General features: G+C 41.0%; 1 protein-coding gene across 2 annotated transcripts in view; it reads left to right on the forward strand.

Annotated features, from left to right (window-relative positions):
* The window catches only part of RUSC2 (RUN and SH3 domain containing 2), a 67668-nt gene that overhangs the window by 17666 nt on the left and 35070 nt on the right, over nt 1–14932 (forward strand). The window contains exon 1 of one of the 2 annotated variants that reach the window (XM_086683456.1): nt 5305–8112. The exons of the other annotated variant lie outside the window; for it this stretch is intronic. The gene's annotated coding sequence lies outside the window, so the exon portion shown is untranslated. Of the gene's footprint in view, nt 1–5304; nt 8113–14932 lie in introns of those variants that run through there. 2 annotated transcript variants of the gene reach the window in all.

Genomic DNA, 14932 nt, shown 5'->3' on the forward strand with positions numbered 1-14932 from the left:
TCTTGATTCACAGATAAGTTGCAAACTTACTCTAACCTTCTTTTCTTTATATTCCTATGAGATGTTTTCTGGGGCAGAGCCACTTTACAACTTACAGAGGATAAAGAACAGAGCCATTGGGGCGCCTGGGTGGCGCAGTCGGTTAAGCCTCCGACTTCAGCCAGGTCACGATCTCGCGGTCCGTGAGTTCGAGCCCCGCGTCAGGCTCTGGGCTGATGGCTCGGAGCTTGGAGCCTGTTTCCGATGCTGTGTCTCCCTCTCTCTCTGCCCCTCCCCCGTTCATGCTCTGTTTCTCTCTGTCCCAAAAATAAATAAAAAAAAAAAAAAAAAAAAAAAACGTTGAAAAAAAAAGAACAGAGCCATGAAGAAAGGTTAAATAATTTGAGGTGGTGTGCCTATTGAAAAGAAAAACATGGGTATGATGGTGACAAGGTTCCCTGTTGTAAGTTGAACAGTAGTGCAGTCTTGAAAAGGCAATAGGATGTTCAAGAAAAGAAGAAATTCCTGATTCACACTTATTATAGTTACCATTCACCAAGCCCTTACTAGATACCAGTCACTGCACTAGATGTTTTCTGTATCTTCTAACTCCCACTATCATCCTGTAAGAGAGGTATTATTATCCCCATTTTACAGCTGAAGAAACTCAGGCTGAGAGGGATCAAATAACTTGCCCTGTGCTACAGAATTCATCCTTAAGAGCAGAATTACATACCAACCTTTTCGTAACTGTACATTATACCAGGTACCAGGTCTGTTTTTGTCACATAATACAGTGTCAGGCATTTCATAGGTATTCAGTTAATATTGACTGACTTATTAGTCCTTGTGCAAGACTTTGGCATCTGAGGTTCTTCAGGCCACAAATTCCTCCATAAAGTAGGAAAGGAAGCCCTTCCAGAGCCTTGTTGGTGTGCTTCTAGGTCAGGCTATTAGATTTCCCAGGCCCAGCATCCTTTGAGTGAGCCCCAAAGGCTTGATTCGATTTGGGCTCTGGTTTTGGCAGTGGGGCTTGTCCTTGTTCTGAGATTTTAACTATAAATTGGATCAGACTATTTCTAGAACTCAGTGGGTCCACCCCTGAGGGGCAATGGGAGTTCAGTTACTACTTTCTCTGATGGAACTTCCCCATCCCTACACAGAGATGTCTCCAGTATAGGTTGGCCAGGCAGGAAATTCCAAACCCTTTTCCTGAAACTCTAAATAGCTTGAGGAATCTCTCTCCAGCTAGAGTTGGAAAGGCTCCCAGCAAAGAGCTGGGTCTTACGTAACTTTATAGACTGCCCATTTTTAGGAAAAAACAAACTGTTCCTCAGCTAGTGCTGGACTCTTTGAGATACATCCTGCATTCTTTGCTGAATGCTCAGCAGCCCCACTGGAAGCAGCTCATAGGACAGAGTTGAAGACCAGTGAGGTTAAGTGGGGAGAGATGAAGAAAAGGGGGGGGGGGGTGCAGTCTGTCTTTCTGGCTGGAACACGCTGTTCTGGTTCTCATGCTTCAGCTCCCACTAACAATAGAGGGAGTGCGGTGAGTGTGAAGGGAACTCCGGGAGAGGAATTATACCCAGGCATATCTGCCCTGCTCATTCCAGAAGCCAACCACTGTACTCGGGTGATCCTCTCAGCACCCACACCTCAGCAAGAAAAACTAGAACTAGTGTGTAAATAGGTCCACTGCTGTAATGAACCAAATTCTACTCTGGAAAAAGAAATGTTTCCAATTTAGTTTGGTGAAGATTCAGTTCTTCCTTAGTTCATTTCAGTGAACATTTTAAGATACGTGCCAGGCTCTAGACTAGGGTAAATAACTACTGAGATGAATAAGACAGCCCCTGTCCTTAATACGCAACCAAGGAGGAAAGAGAAAATGTATATAATAGTTATAATACACTTATTTGCTTTATAGTTCTTTGTACTTCATGTCATTCTTGTGTTCTTAACTCTTATAAAGATAACCATCAGGTTTATGTCCATCTGTGAATGAATGTCCTAGCTAATTCAAGGTAAAAATACAAGAAAATTTCCCCTCTTCAGATGTGACCGGTTATTTTACCAAATTATTAATGAAACGGGCAGGCACAAGTTTTAAGAATATTCTTCCCTTAATTGTCTTTATTTCCATAATTTTCTCAAGCTACTATAAGGCATTTAGAACTTTGAATATAACTTGAATCTTTACTATGACAGATAGCCTGCTCAATCAGTTATAATTTGCCCTAGAGCATGCCTGTAGCTTTTGCTTCTTCCCTGAAATAGGTGTTAGGCACTTAATAAGTACTTGTTTCCCCAGTACAGGTGTCTGTCCTCTTTGGAGTTGTAAATGGGTGGTCCCTCATGTCTCCTATGATGATTTGGTCGATGAGGCCCAGACCTTCCAGCCTATAAGGATCCTAGTTGCCTAAAAGAATCCATCAGCCCAATTACTGCCAGAAAACTCAAAATACAGATAAAGAACTAAATATGTAAAATGGGATCATGCCATGAATTATACCTTATAAATTATTTTTTAAAAACTGTATCATGGACATAGTTTCATCTCAACAACTATTCTAAAATAATATTTTTAATGTTAACTAGAGTAATTCAATGCTACCTCATAATTTAATTAATGAGAGAGCATTTAGAATTTTTTTTAAATTTTGCTTCTATAAATGGTGCTTCAGTGAACATCCTTATGTATATATCTTATGTACTTTTATCATGTTATTTATTTTAAATTTATTTCCTGGAAGTAGACTAAAGACAATACTTACTTTAAACTCTGATGCATGTTGTTTATTTGCCTCTTGAAAATTTCATTTATTCATTCAAAAAGATTTATGTGTGCCAGATTCTGCCCTAGTTTCTGGGGATAGACTAGTAGTAGTAATGGACAAGATACCTATCCCATGGAGCTTGCCTATCTAGCATTGCAAGCTAAAGAAACAACTAAAACACAGTACAGAGAAGTTCAAGGTGCTTGGGGAGCATATATCCAAGGCATGTAATGTGATCTAGGGAAGGCCATTGAATGTGAGATGTTTCAGTTAAAAACCTGAAGGCTGATTAAGAGTTGGCCAGACAAGGGGCGCCTGGGTGGCGCAGTCGGTTGAGCGTCCGACTTCAGCCAGGTCACGATCTCGCGGTCCGTGAGTTCGAGCCCCGCGTCAGGCTCTGGGCTGATGGCTCCGAGCCTGGAGCCTGTTTCCGATTCTGTGTCTCCCTCTCTCTGCCCCTCCCCCATTCATGCTCTGTCTCTCTCTGTCCCAAAAATGAATAAACGTTGAAAAAAAAAATAAATAAAAAATAAAAAAAAAAAAAAAAAAAAAAAAAAAAGAGTTGGCCAGACAAATGGAGGGGCCATATTCCAGTCAGTAGAGAGGTAATGGTATAACAAACTACAGGGCAAGGTAGGATTGGCAAAAGATGAGACCAGAAAGGTAAGTCATGAAAGGCAGGGTACAGAGTTTGGATTTTATGGAAAATCTTTGAAGGGTTTTTAAGCAAAAGGGTGATGTAAATAGTTTTCATTTTCAAAGGATGGTGCTGGGAAGGGAGATCAGTTTAGAGGCTGATGTCATAGTTCAGACACGTGATACATATAGCTTGGTTGTGGGTAGTAGCATTGGGGGTAGAGATGGGTAGATAGAATTAATGAGACTTAGTGGTTATTGGACTTTGGTTGGATGTATAAAGAGGAAATAGATAGAAGTAACAGAAACCCAAAACTGAGGACTTAAATAACACTGAAGTTTATTTTTCAGTAACAACAAAAATGCAAAGACTTTCCTGGGCTGGTCTGGGCAGCCCCACAGTCTAAATGAGAGATTCAGAACCCTTCTGGTTTTTTGCTCTGATATATTTAAGCCATGTTGGTTCAAGATGGCTACTGTAGTTCTAGCCATCATGCCTACCTTCCTAGCATCAGGATGGAGGAAGGGAGGAAGAAGGAGGCACCGTGTTCATCACAAACAGATAACCCAGAATTCTCACAGCACTTTTACCGCAAGTTAGTCCATTGGTCACTCCTACCTCCATTAGTTGGAAAGCATTGTACCCACCTGAATATCAGGAAGATTCTGTTAATTTGAAAGAGAAAGGGAGAATGGATATTTGATTGGTAACTAACAATCCGGGCCTGGGAAGGTGGCGTACTACAATTCAACTCAGCCAAATTGATTACAAGGTAACATTGATTACACAAAGATATATATATATATATATATATATATATACACACACACATATATACATATATACACATATATGTGTGTGTGTGTGTGTGTGTGTGTGTGTGTATATATATATATATATATATATATATATATACACACACACATATACCACTATTGAAAAGAGACTTATTTGGCAACTAGACAAAGATTTAATACATTAAAATTCTGTTTATTCTTGTTGAAGAATAAACAAGTGTTCGCTCAGATAAGGCCCCAGCTTAAATGTGAATATTGCTGTATTGATTTGACCTGAATTGCTATCACACAAAATTGTCATGCTTATGATTTTAAGCACCCTGTCATTCATTAATATTCAAACTATTGAAAAGAACAAACCGGGGCATCTGGCTGGCTCCATAGGAGGAGCATGTGACTCTTGGTCTCCAGGTCATGAGTTCAAGCCCCTTATTGGGTATAGAGATTACTTAAATAAATTAATTTTAAAAAGGGGGGGTGAGAACAGACCAACAAATTGCTGCTATTAAAACAAAATCTGAACAAGATCCAAATGAAGACATTTGCTTATTGTTCTTCTCCACCAAGAATACTAGTAGTGTATTACAATGGAAAAAGCAGGAGCTTTGGAGTGAGTCAGACAAGAGTTCCAAGCCCAACTCCCCTACCTTCTAGCTCTGTGATCTTAGATAGAGCAAAACCCTCAGTTTCCTTAATTAACTGCAGAATAGGGATGATAATCTCTACTTTGAAGGCTCATTGTAAAGATTAGATAGAAGTTTTAGTCTTTAGCTGTAAGACATTTATGTCTTTCTAATCCATGGTATGTGAGAGGTATAACTCCAACTACTCCTGACCCTGTGCACATTGTTCTTAAGTTGTTTCTGTAGCAGTTTGATCCAGTTTATAAAACATGTAACTTTTGTGACAGAGCCTAGATTCACAGTCAGCCCTAAATCTTTGCTCAAAATGAGCTCATCCCTACCCCCACGCCTCTCATCCATATTTACCGCGTCCAAACCCATCTGACTGTTGATAGTTTCCTTGCTATCCACAACCATACCACATATAGAAGTGGGAGGGATGGGGAGGAGAGAGGGACTTGGGACCAGAGCCAATTCAAGTGTGAGTTTGGAAACTGGGAGCAGGGGAGGGGAAGGGGCCTTGTAGAGAGGTGTGGCATAGTATTATTAAGCAGAAATAGAAAGACAAAGACTGTTTATAGCTCAGTCTGCACTCCAGAGTGATAATGCAGTAAGCTAAATTCCACAGATGTTTTTTTAAGTGCTTTATATGAGGGGAATTAGCCTGTCTGGTTAGCTCCAATACAAATAACCCTAAAATTCTTCCTTCACATTCCTCAGTGGCTCCTTAGAGGGGAGCTGCCTCTGAAATATATGCATCAGCCCCACAGGAAGAGGAATGAGGATCTCTAGGCCGGCCCAGCAGAGCCAGAATTCTGAGATGCAGACCTTGAATAAGAGGGGCCTTTAAGGTCTAGAGTCAGCAAATTATGGCCCACAAACTGAAAATGGTTTTTACAATTTTAAAGAGTTATATAAAAAAAAAATACACCTACACACACACATGGCCCATGAAGCCTAAATGTTTCCTATTTGTCCCTTTACATATTTACAGATAGAGTTTGCTGCAAGGAGAGTGGGTCTCACCAGTAGCTGCAGGATGTCAGAACATCTGTTTTGAATCCCAGTGTAGGCACTTGCAGAAAAAGAAGTGTCAGCATCAATGAAGAATAGATTTCTGTTTCTCCTCTCCATGAGCTCTGGAGACCTGGCAAACTAACCCCATAGCGAGGGATTGCTGGGCTAGAAGGCTTGTGTTGGGTTTAGAACACAGTGTTGCCTTTGTTCTAACTGAGCAATGGAATACATCCTTTCATTAATGTTGCTTTCTCAGGCCTTTAGGCTAAATCCAGTTGGTAAGTACTGCTGCTAAATGTTGTATCAATGAGATACAAGCCTCCGATCAGTGTCCTGGGCTCAGGCGTTGGGGAGAAGTAGGTTTGTGGATGGAGCAAGTGGGTGAGTGGAGGTGTTTCTTTCTGCTTGCATGTTTTTACTCACTCTTTTACACATTAGTGGAAACTAATACCTTATGTCTAGGTAAGCAGATTCCTAACTATTTCGACTGTTCCTCAAACCAGAAGTGGGGATTATAAACCTGAAGGAAAGGAACTGCTCTTCCCAACATGGCTTCCATGACCTGTAAGGAAAACCTAAAAGGCCAGGGCTCCACACCTATATGTATGAATGACAGTTATATTTCTAAAATACTTTGGTCCAAAGAATTTATAGCATTTACATTTGTTGCTACTTATTTTAATTTTTCGAATATTTTTCCTTGCCACAACACCAGAAGATAGATACAATTAGCCCCTTTACCTTTGAGAGGACAGGTACCCTGCCCCTAGATGACCCAGCAAGTCAGAGAAAAAGCCAAGAATGAAAGCAGTGTTCCCGTCCTTGGGCATCCTGCCACTAATCCTAGGCATGGGTAGCTTCCAAATGGAGCTGAGATCAAACCCCATATCTCTAGTGATCAAATCTGGTTGTTTCTGAGGCTGCATTGTTGTTCTGATGACCAGGTAGATAAGCCTTGAAAGACAGGGGGGGAAATGTATTGAATGAGTGGTTCACCAGCCTACCTTCTTGCCAGCACTCTAGCTCCTCAAGAGAATGATATGTCGTGTCACTGACGACGGTTATGAGTCAGCCACAGGCAGGAAGATGATGGAGTCACTGTTACCGTGAGCTTGGCTGATTGGCTGCTTTCTTTGCACTTCAGCATTCCTACCTAATGTGTGGTACATTTTTGTCATTCCACAGCAGTCTGCTGTGCACACGGCCCCTTAGTAGGTTATTTACATCATCTGTCCAGCTGTCAACCTTTTCACATCCCTGTCTGCCTAATAGAACAAGATGAATCTGTGTTAGGAGCTGCCTTTCAGGGAGATGAGTGGGGTATCTATCCACAGAGTTCTAGATACTGTAGTCAAAGTGCAAGATCCCTGGGACCCCAATCTATAGGCCCCGAGGGATAAAGAAGTTTTCAGGAAAGATTTTCTGGGCACTGGCCCTAGGCCAGAAAGATGAGGGCTGGTTTCTTGGTGTTTCTATCCTGTTATGTTATGTCTAGGAAGAGCTTTGGCCAAATAAATTTTCAAGGGATTTGATCTACCTGCTAAAGACACTATGCAAATCAATTAAGGACGAGCCTAACCATATTTTGTTTTAGATATCTTTGTCTTGTAATGTCAGCACTCACTGCGCTAATCTGGAACTTGTGATTGATAAGGCCAAGCTTCTGGTTAGTTGAGAGAAGTCTTTTCTTGATCTTTGTCATTATTCAGATCATTTCAGTGCAGCCTGTTTGTATGTGTATGTATGTGTACACCCTTCCAAAACAATGTATTGGGTCTCTTGTCCAGGGCCTACCTGACTCTGGAGAATGCTATAAAGAACAGCTCTCAACTGAAATTCTCCTTGGTCCCAGAGATTTGGGACCAGACAGCTGGACACATGACAGGTCTGTTTGTTCCCTTTCCCCTCCCCTGTCCCCTGTGAATTCTGAACTGTTTTCAACAAGGCTCACTTCCCTCAGAATCCAACTTAGCATCCTGGAGAAGCCTGAGGCCACTCTTATAGCAGGAAGCTGTCCTAGATTTGGGCAGTAACCAGTAGAACTTGATACTGACGCCAGAGTGTAAAAATAAACACCTCCTACAGTGCTGTCTTAATCCATTGGCATCAGAGTTGCTATTATTAACCCATAGGCCTCATAGGCAGCTGTGATGGGCAGACAACAGCCTGGACAGACCTATCCTCCCAGCCTGGGATCAGACTGTTTCTTTCCTACATCTACTGGGATCTGATCTGGGGCCCCTGGAGAAGCACCATCAGTCTGGGAGCATGCCCCACAACAGGTAATACTAGAGATGGAATAGTATCTTTGGTTTAGGAGAGCCTTAGGCTCCCAGGGCCAGACTGCCAGTCCAGAGTATAATCAGCACAGGCTGACTGATTCAGTTCTAGTGCAGGGGAGGGGAAAAAAACAACATAACTCGTTCCATTTCCTTTCAATATTTTAAAGAGGTTTTGCCTACCAGTTCCCTAGACCTGGAGCCTTTAGATTTTCTGGAAAATTGGGAAAGAAGAGAAGAAAGGTTCCATTGATCATCTGCCAAAAATATAATAATAATAATGACCATGACTGAGCACATATCTTGTGTCAGGCGCTTTACATGCAGTATCTTATTTAATTCTACCTCAAGCCTTTGAAGGAAGATATGACAGTTTTACAAATGAGGAAGCTGAAGTTTGGTGAAGTTGAGTAACTTCCCAAAGTCCATAGCTAGCAAGTAGTGTGTCACATTTGAATCCAGAACTGTCAACACCAAAATCCATGCTCTGAATCATTACAGAACTGAGGCTCCTGAATACTCAGGACTCAGGCCAGACCTTAGCCACCTGCTTTAGACATTTTTTTAAGTATACATCAATTTATTTTCATCTTAGTCTTATAACTAAAGCAAATACAGTGTCTGGTACAGAGAAATGGTCTTTGCTGCCACCTGCTATTGAAGCAGTCCTGGTGCTCTTACCAAGCATGGTAAACTGGACTGAAGAGACTATTTTCTAAAGTCTATCAGAAGGTAAGTCACCTCTGGGAAAAGGCTTTGAGTCTCATGGAGAATTCTCAGAAACTAGGACCCCTCTGCTGAGAAAAAGGCCAGACTGGAGACTGGTTCCCTAGGGGAGCAATGCTTTGATGGCTTCTAGCAGTCATGCTGAGGGAGGCATGTGCTTGGATGATAATATTTCCTTGAAGGGCAGCTAGACTTCTGTCTCTTCTTTCTCCTATCTCCCCCACCCTTTCTCCACAACTGGCTTGTGTAATTCAATCTAGATTCTTCTCATAGTCTACTTCACTGTGCACTTGTGGCCTTTTATTTACAGCTTTTGATAGACTGAAAGGATAGCAGCTTACCAGCCTGCGTGCCTCAGTCCACTGCCTTGGGGGAGGGGAAGCGGAGAACACTCTGGCCTTGTTTCCTGGAGCCTAGGGGCCAAAAGGAACAGCTAAAGAAAAAACAAGGGGTTGACCACATTGGGCCTTTTTTGTCCCAGCCAACTTGCTGCTGCAAATACACACTTGAGAGCTGTCCTCCTAACAGAGCACCCCGAGCTGGGCCTAGGACTACCCACATCTGGCACACTGTCTCTGGTCTTGGTGGTTTACTCCTCCCTTTGCTGCTCACCTACACGCAGCATTGGAAGGCTTAATCTCTCCATCTTCCTCCTCCATACCCTCAGCTGAAGAACTTGGTCTGTCAAGGTAGGAGCTAAATCTTTCCTAATTCTCTATAGTTGTCTTCTCTCTCTCCAACCTACATCCTCTAAAGAGATAGGATTTATAGCAAATTCTCAATCTCTGGAGACTTCTAACTGTAGCAATTAGAAGCCAGGCACCTGGAAGTGTGGGTGGGCATGTGTGTCTGTGTATTTTTGTTGAAAGGCAAGAAGACGGTGAGTGGAAGGACGTTAACTAGCACTCTGCATAGGAACCTTTCCTTGGGCTCCAGGTTTTAATTTGGCTTCATTTGTAATTAGAGCTGAAAGGAACCTTAAGAGGTCATGTGATTCAGCCTGCTGCCTCCAAACAGGTGCTATGAGTTGAACTAAGGAAGGACTCAAATAGTTGACCTACTAGAGAAAGCTATACTCTTGATGGCTGAATGAGTAGAAAAGAAGAATTTTTTTTTTTTACTAGGTATAATCTCTTTTGAGCAGAGAAAGACTCTGGGACAACTAGGTTTATTATTACCAGATTTGTAAGGAATAAAGGAAAGCAACCCTTTATAGTTCAGTGAGGATCAGTGGCTTCTAGTTTATTCTTTTCCTAGCTATAATTCCCAGTGCTACAATCTCCATTCATTGAATTGGAGCCTTGGGAGCGTCAGGTACAGCTGAGCCTGAGAGGTGAAGGCTTAGGCTTATTAGGGGTTCCACCAGGTTCCACCTGGATATTCTGTCAGCTACTTTGATTACATTAAAGAAAGATGCCTGCATATTTCCAGGTCACAAGGGAAGACAGACTTGAGGAAAAGAAGATCTGCCCATACAAGGTAGTCCTAGGAAAGAGCCCATTCTACTTCAGAGCCACGCCTTTTGTATAGTGTTTGTATTTGACTTTAGGGAGTGCACTTTGAGCTGAACCTTTCTGTGACATATTTGAGAAGTTGAAAGCAAAGCAAAGCTCTGTGCTTAGAAAGAGGATTCTATATTAGGGAGTCCTCGTAAGGAAGCAGTTGGGTGTGTCTGGGACAACCCTTCAGGCCTCTTCCAACACACTCCCAGCATGCTGGCTGGTCTCATTTGGAATCCAAAATAACATAATATCAGTTCAGAGCAGTGGCCTCCTCAGTTAGGAGCAGCTACATGTAACCAGGAGGAAAGACAGATGAGCTCTGGGTATTATTGGCTGCTATTTCATTTGTGGAATCGGACTCCTGATGCCATAGCCAGGTGCTCTTAAGCATCTAACATTCTGTTTATTCTTTCCTTGTAACTCCATGCAGACACCCTTGGGTATCACTATTACCACCAGTTCTTCAATCTCCAAATTCTTTCAGCATCTCTCACACATTTCAAAGAGAGGCACTTATCTTGTAAGAAATTCAAAATCTCCATCAAATCTCAAGGCCTTTAGGGGCGCCTGGATGACTCGGTTGAGCGTCTGACTTTGGCTCAGGTCATGATCTCACAGTTCATGGGTTCGAGCCCCACGTCGGGCTCTGTGCTGACAGCTCAGAGCCTGGAGCCTTCTTCGGATTCTGTGTTTTCCTCTCTCTCTGCCCCCGCCCCTGCTCATACTCTCTCTCTCCTTTAAAAATAAATAAATATTTTTTAAAAAATCTCAAGGCCTATAAAAACATAGGATCTTGGCAGGTATGGAGGGTAGTGACACAAATTGATTTTCCTGAATTAATGTAGAAAGTTCATTTTTGCCCTCAGAAGTAACTCTGCTATTAGCGCATCTATTATTTTCCACACCTCTTTGATTTGGGAGCCATGAAGAAAGAGAGAAGAGATGATTTCTATCAGTTAATCATTTGTTTCACTCTCCATTTCCCCAACCCAACAAAACATGTTGGACAATCTTGCCTTTGCCTTTGCCTTTGCCTTTGCCTTTGCCTTTGCCTTTGCCTTTGCCTAGAGGTTTTCAGAATTTCTCCCGCTAAGCCACAGGCTCTCCTAGAAGTGCCTTTGGGGACCCCCACAGTGGAGAGAGGGATTTGGAGTGTATGGAGCTCTAGGCTTCCCCTGTTTCAACCAGAGTAGCTCTGTTTTATGTATTAGGACTAAAAAAATTTGAAACCACTGCTTTAACACTTATCCTGAAATGTCTTTCTTGCCGCCTTAGCCCTTTCCACAGACATGTTGGCAATGATTTTAACAAAATTAGGAGACCCTCAAGTTGGGCTTTTACCCCTGAACTTCCAGCACAGTGCTTCACAGTAGGATGCTTGTGGGTTGATTGCTTGCTTGATTGATTGACTAACTCTTCACATGATATTAATTAATAGCCTCGGAATGCTTCTGGATCAGGGAGAAGTATACAGTAGTCATCCACAGTTTCACTTTCCACGGTTTCAGTTAACCCGTGCACATTCAACCATGGTCCCTCTGGAAGCAGATCCTCCTTCCGACAGTTGTCAAAGGGTCAGTAACCTAGCACAACATCACAATGCCTATGTCATTCATCTCCCTTCATCTTCTCACAGAGGCATTTTATCATCTCACATCATCACAAGAAGGGTGAGTGCAGTACAATGAGATATTTTAAGGAAGACCATATCCACATAACTTTTATTATAGTATAGTGTTAAAATTGTTCTGTTTTATTGTAAGTTATTGCTGTTAATCTCTTGCTATGCCTAATTTATAAATTAAACTACCACATGTATGTACGTATAGGAAAAAAACAAGTATATATAGGGTTCAGTGCCCTCCGTGGTTTTAGACATCCACCAGGGGTCTTGGAACATAGCCCCTGCAGATAAAGGAAGACTACTATAGTATCTCAGAGTTTATTTGATTTGTTATGATTTGAGCACTTCTGACTTTTCCTACTGAAATCAGTCTACAATTTGTGGTAAAAACATGGCCAGAGGTGTTACCTACTATAGGTTGTTTTTGGTGTACAGGATATCTGACCTAGGTCAACACAAACAAATGTACTCCTGTTGTTTTCCAAAGAAGAGTTTCCTGAGGTGAAAGCTAAGCAAAGAAATTATTGGGAAAGACTGGGAACAGAAGTCTACTAGGATCACATAGTCTTATCTATTTTTTAATACTGCTTGCTTTCACTAAAAATTACCTGCCTGGATAGTTTCCACAACTACTCAGTGTCTTGATTGTGGAAAATGCAGATCTTTTTTCTTCACTGAGCTATACTTAACAATAATATCCATGCTATTTATCTCAATATAAACACATCTGAATATCTTTTTTAGGTTTCTTTCTTTATTTTTTTGGTTTGGCTTTATTTTTTTTTTTAACAAACATGTTTTATGAAAGTTATATATACATTTAGTTTTTTGTTTTTTGTTTTTTTTTTTTTTTTGAGAGAGAAAGAGAGCGTGCCCGCATGCGTGTGGGGCAGGGCAGAGAGAGAGGGAGACAGAATATCCAGAGCAGGCTCTGTGTTGCCATCAAAGCCCGATGTGGGGCTTGAACCCACGAACCATGAGATCATGATGTGAACCAGTCGGATGCCCAACTGACTGAGCCACCCAGGCGCCCCTACATTTAGTTTTTTAAAAAGCCAAATAACAGGGGCACGTTGGTGGCTCAGTCGGTTGAGTGTCTGACTCTTGATTTTGTCTCAGGTCATGATCTCACGGTTTGTGGGTTCGAGCCCTGGATCGGGGTCCGTGCCAGCAGTGCAGAGGCTGCTTGTGATTCTCTCTCTCCCTCTCTCTGCCCCTCCTCCCGTCGTGCACACTCTCTTTCTCTCTCTCTCTCTCTCTCTCTCTCTCAAAATAAATAAACTTAAAAATAAATAAAAATCCAAATAAGAGAAAATGTACATTAGTAGGAAAACTGGCAAAATCCAAATAGTCTGCAAATCTAGTTAATGGTAATGTGTACAATGTTAATGTCTTTGTTTTGACAAATGTACAAGGATTATGTAAAATGGTAATAGGAACTGGTTGGAGGACATTCAGGAACTCTCTGAACTATCTTTGATGGTTTAAATATTATTTCAAAATAAATGACTTTCTAAAATTGAAAATTATTCCAAAATAAATAGTCAATTTTTAAAAGTTTATACACAGCAGTAAAGGTCTTCACAATGAAAAAAGTCAAATAGTGCCAAATATGGGACAATCTGAGCATCAAAATCAGTAATACCAATAGTGGATTATGACCCATTCAATTAAAAAAGAAAGAAAGAAAGAGAGAGAGAGAGAGAGAGAGAGAGAGAGAGAGAGAGAGAAGAAAGAAAGAAAGAAAGAAAGAAAGAAAGAAAGAAAGAAAGAAAGAAAGAAAGAAAGAAAGAAAAGAGCCCAGGAGTCTACAAGAGTCTATACTGATACCAAAGGAAGAAAGGGAGGGAGGGAGGGAGAAAGAAAAGAAATTGTTCTTGTATTAGAATGCCAGCTAATAAACGTAGAAAGAATAATAGCTGATTCAGACAAAAATCATCAATGGATGCTAGCATTTTTAAAGAGTAATAGCAATGCTTTACATTTCTATAAAAACACTATAGTTTATGGAGCACTTTCACAGACTGTTTTGAGTAGGCTACTGTTCACCTCTGTAATGGGGTGTATAATGTATCTCCCATTAGCCTTCATATCCTTTTTTTTTTTACCATAGTGATTCCCCATTAAACAGCCTGGCCCAGGAATAGGAATGCTTAGTAGCCAGTGGTTATATTCACATACGTTTTATTTTCACCATCCCTAGACTTTCTAATAATCTCTTGCTACTTGGTTATCTTTGAGATTTCATCCTTTATTTAAAACATTTCACACATAGCTGATTTGTATTCTGTATCTGACATTTTTAATATCTGAAGTCCTTGCAATTTAAATCTGTTGTTTTCTCTGTTATTCATATATGGTGCTTCCATGTGTATTTGTGAGCTTTGAAATTAACTAATTTTTGTTTGTTTTTTAATTTTGAGAATCCTGTCTGCTTAAGCTGAGGTAGTTTCCTCCAGTGAAAATATATATCTGCTTCTCCCAAAAGTTGGAGGGAACCACCATCCCTGGATCACTTGAACGTACTTCAAAGGTCTCAGCTTAATGTAGGAGTCTCAGGTTTAACTCCCTCACCTTTTAGTTGTCCAAAGGCTTGTCATTCTGACCACAATCAGAATGATTTGGGAACTGGCCCACGAGGAACCCTGGCCCTCCTCCTTGCTTACTCCACAGCTCATGATTTTTCTCCTTTTGGGGGGATAGGAGGAGTAGCCTTAGAGATTTCTTCTGTTTACCTGAGTCCTGAAATGCTTTAAAAGGTGTATGTTATATAGGATCTAGGTTTTTTGCAGTAGAAGGGTCTCCCTTAATATCTTGTTCACCATATTCAGGAAGCAGAAGTTACTGTATACAATTTGATATCCTACTTTTTTTTATTAGCTTTTAAGCCTTTTTCTATACTAGCCTTCATAAATATCCAATAGAATTTGATATTTAGAATGTTTTTTTAATTTTTTGCTATTGCAAGTAA

This window comes from Puma concolor, chromosome D4, assembly GCF_028749965.1.
Source record: "Puma concolor isolate L17-30 chromosome D4, mPumCon1.1.hap2, whole genome shotgun sequence".
Taxonomy (NCBI): Eukaryota; Metazoa; Chordata; class Mammalia; order Carnivora; family Felidae; genus Puma; species Puma concolor.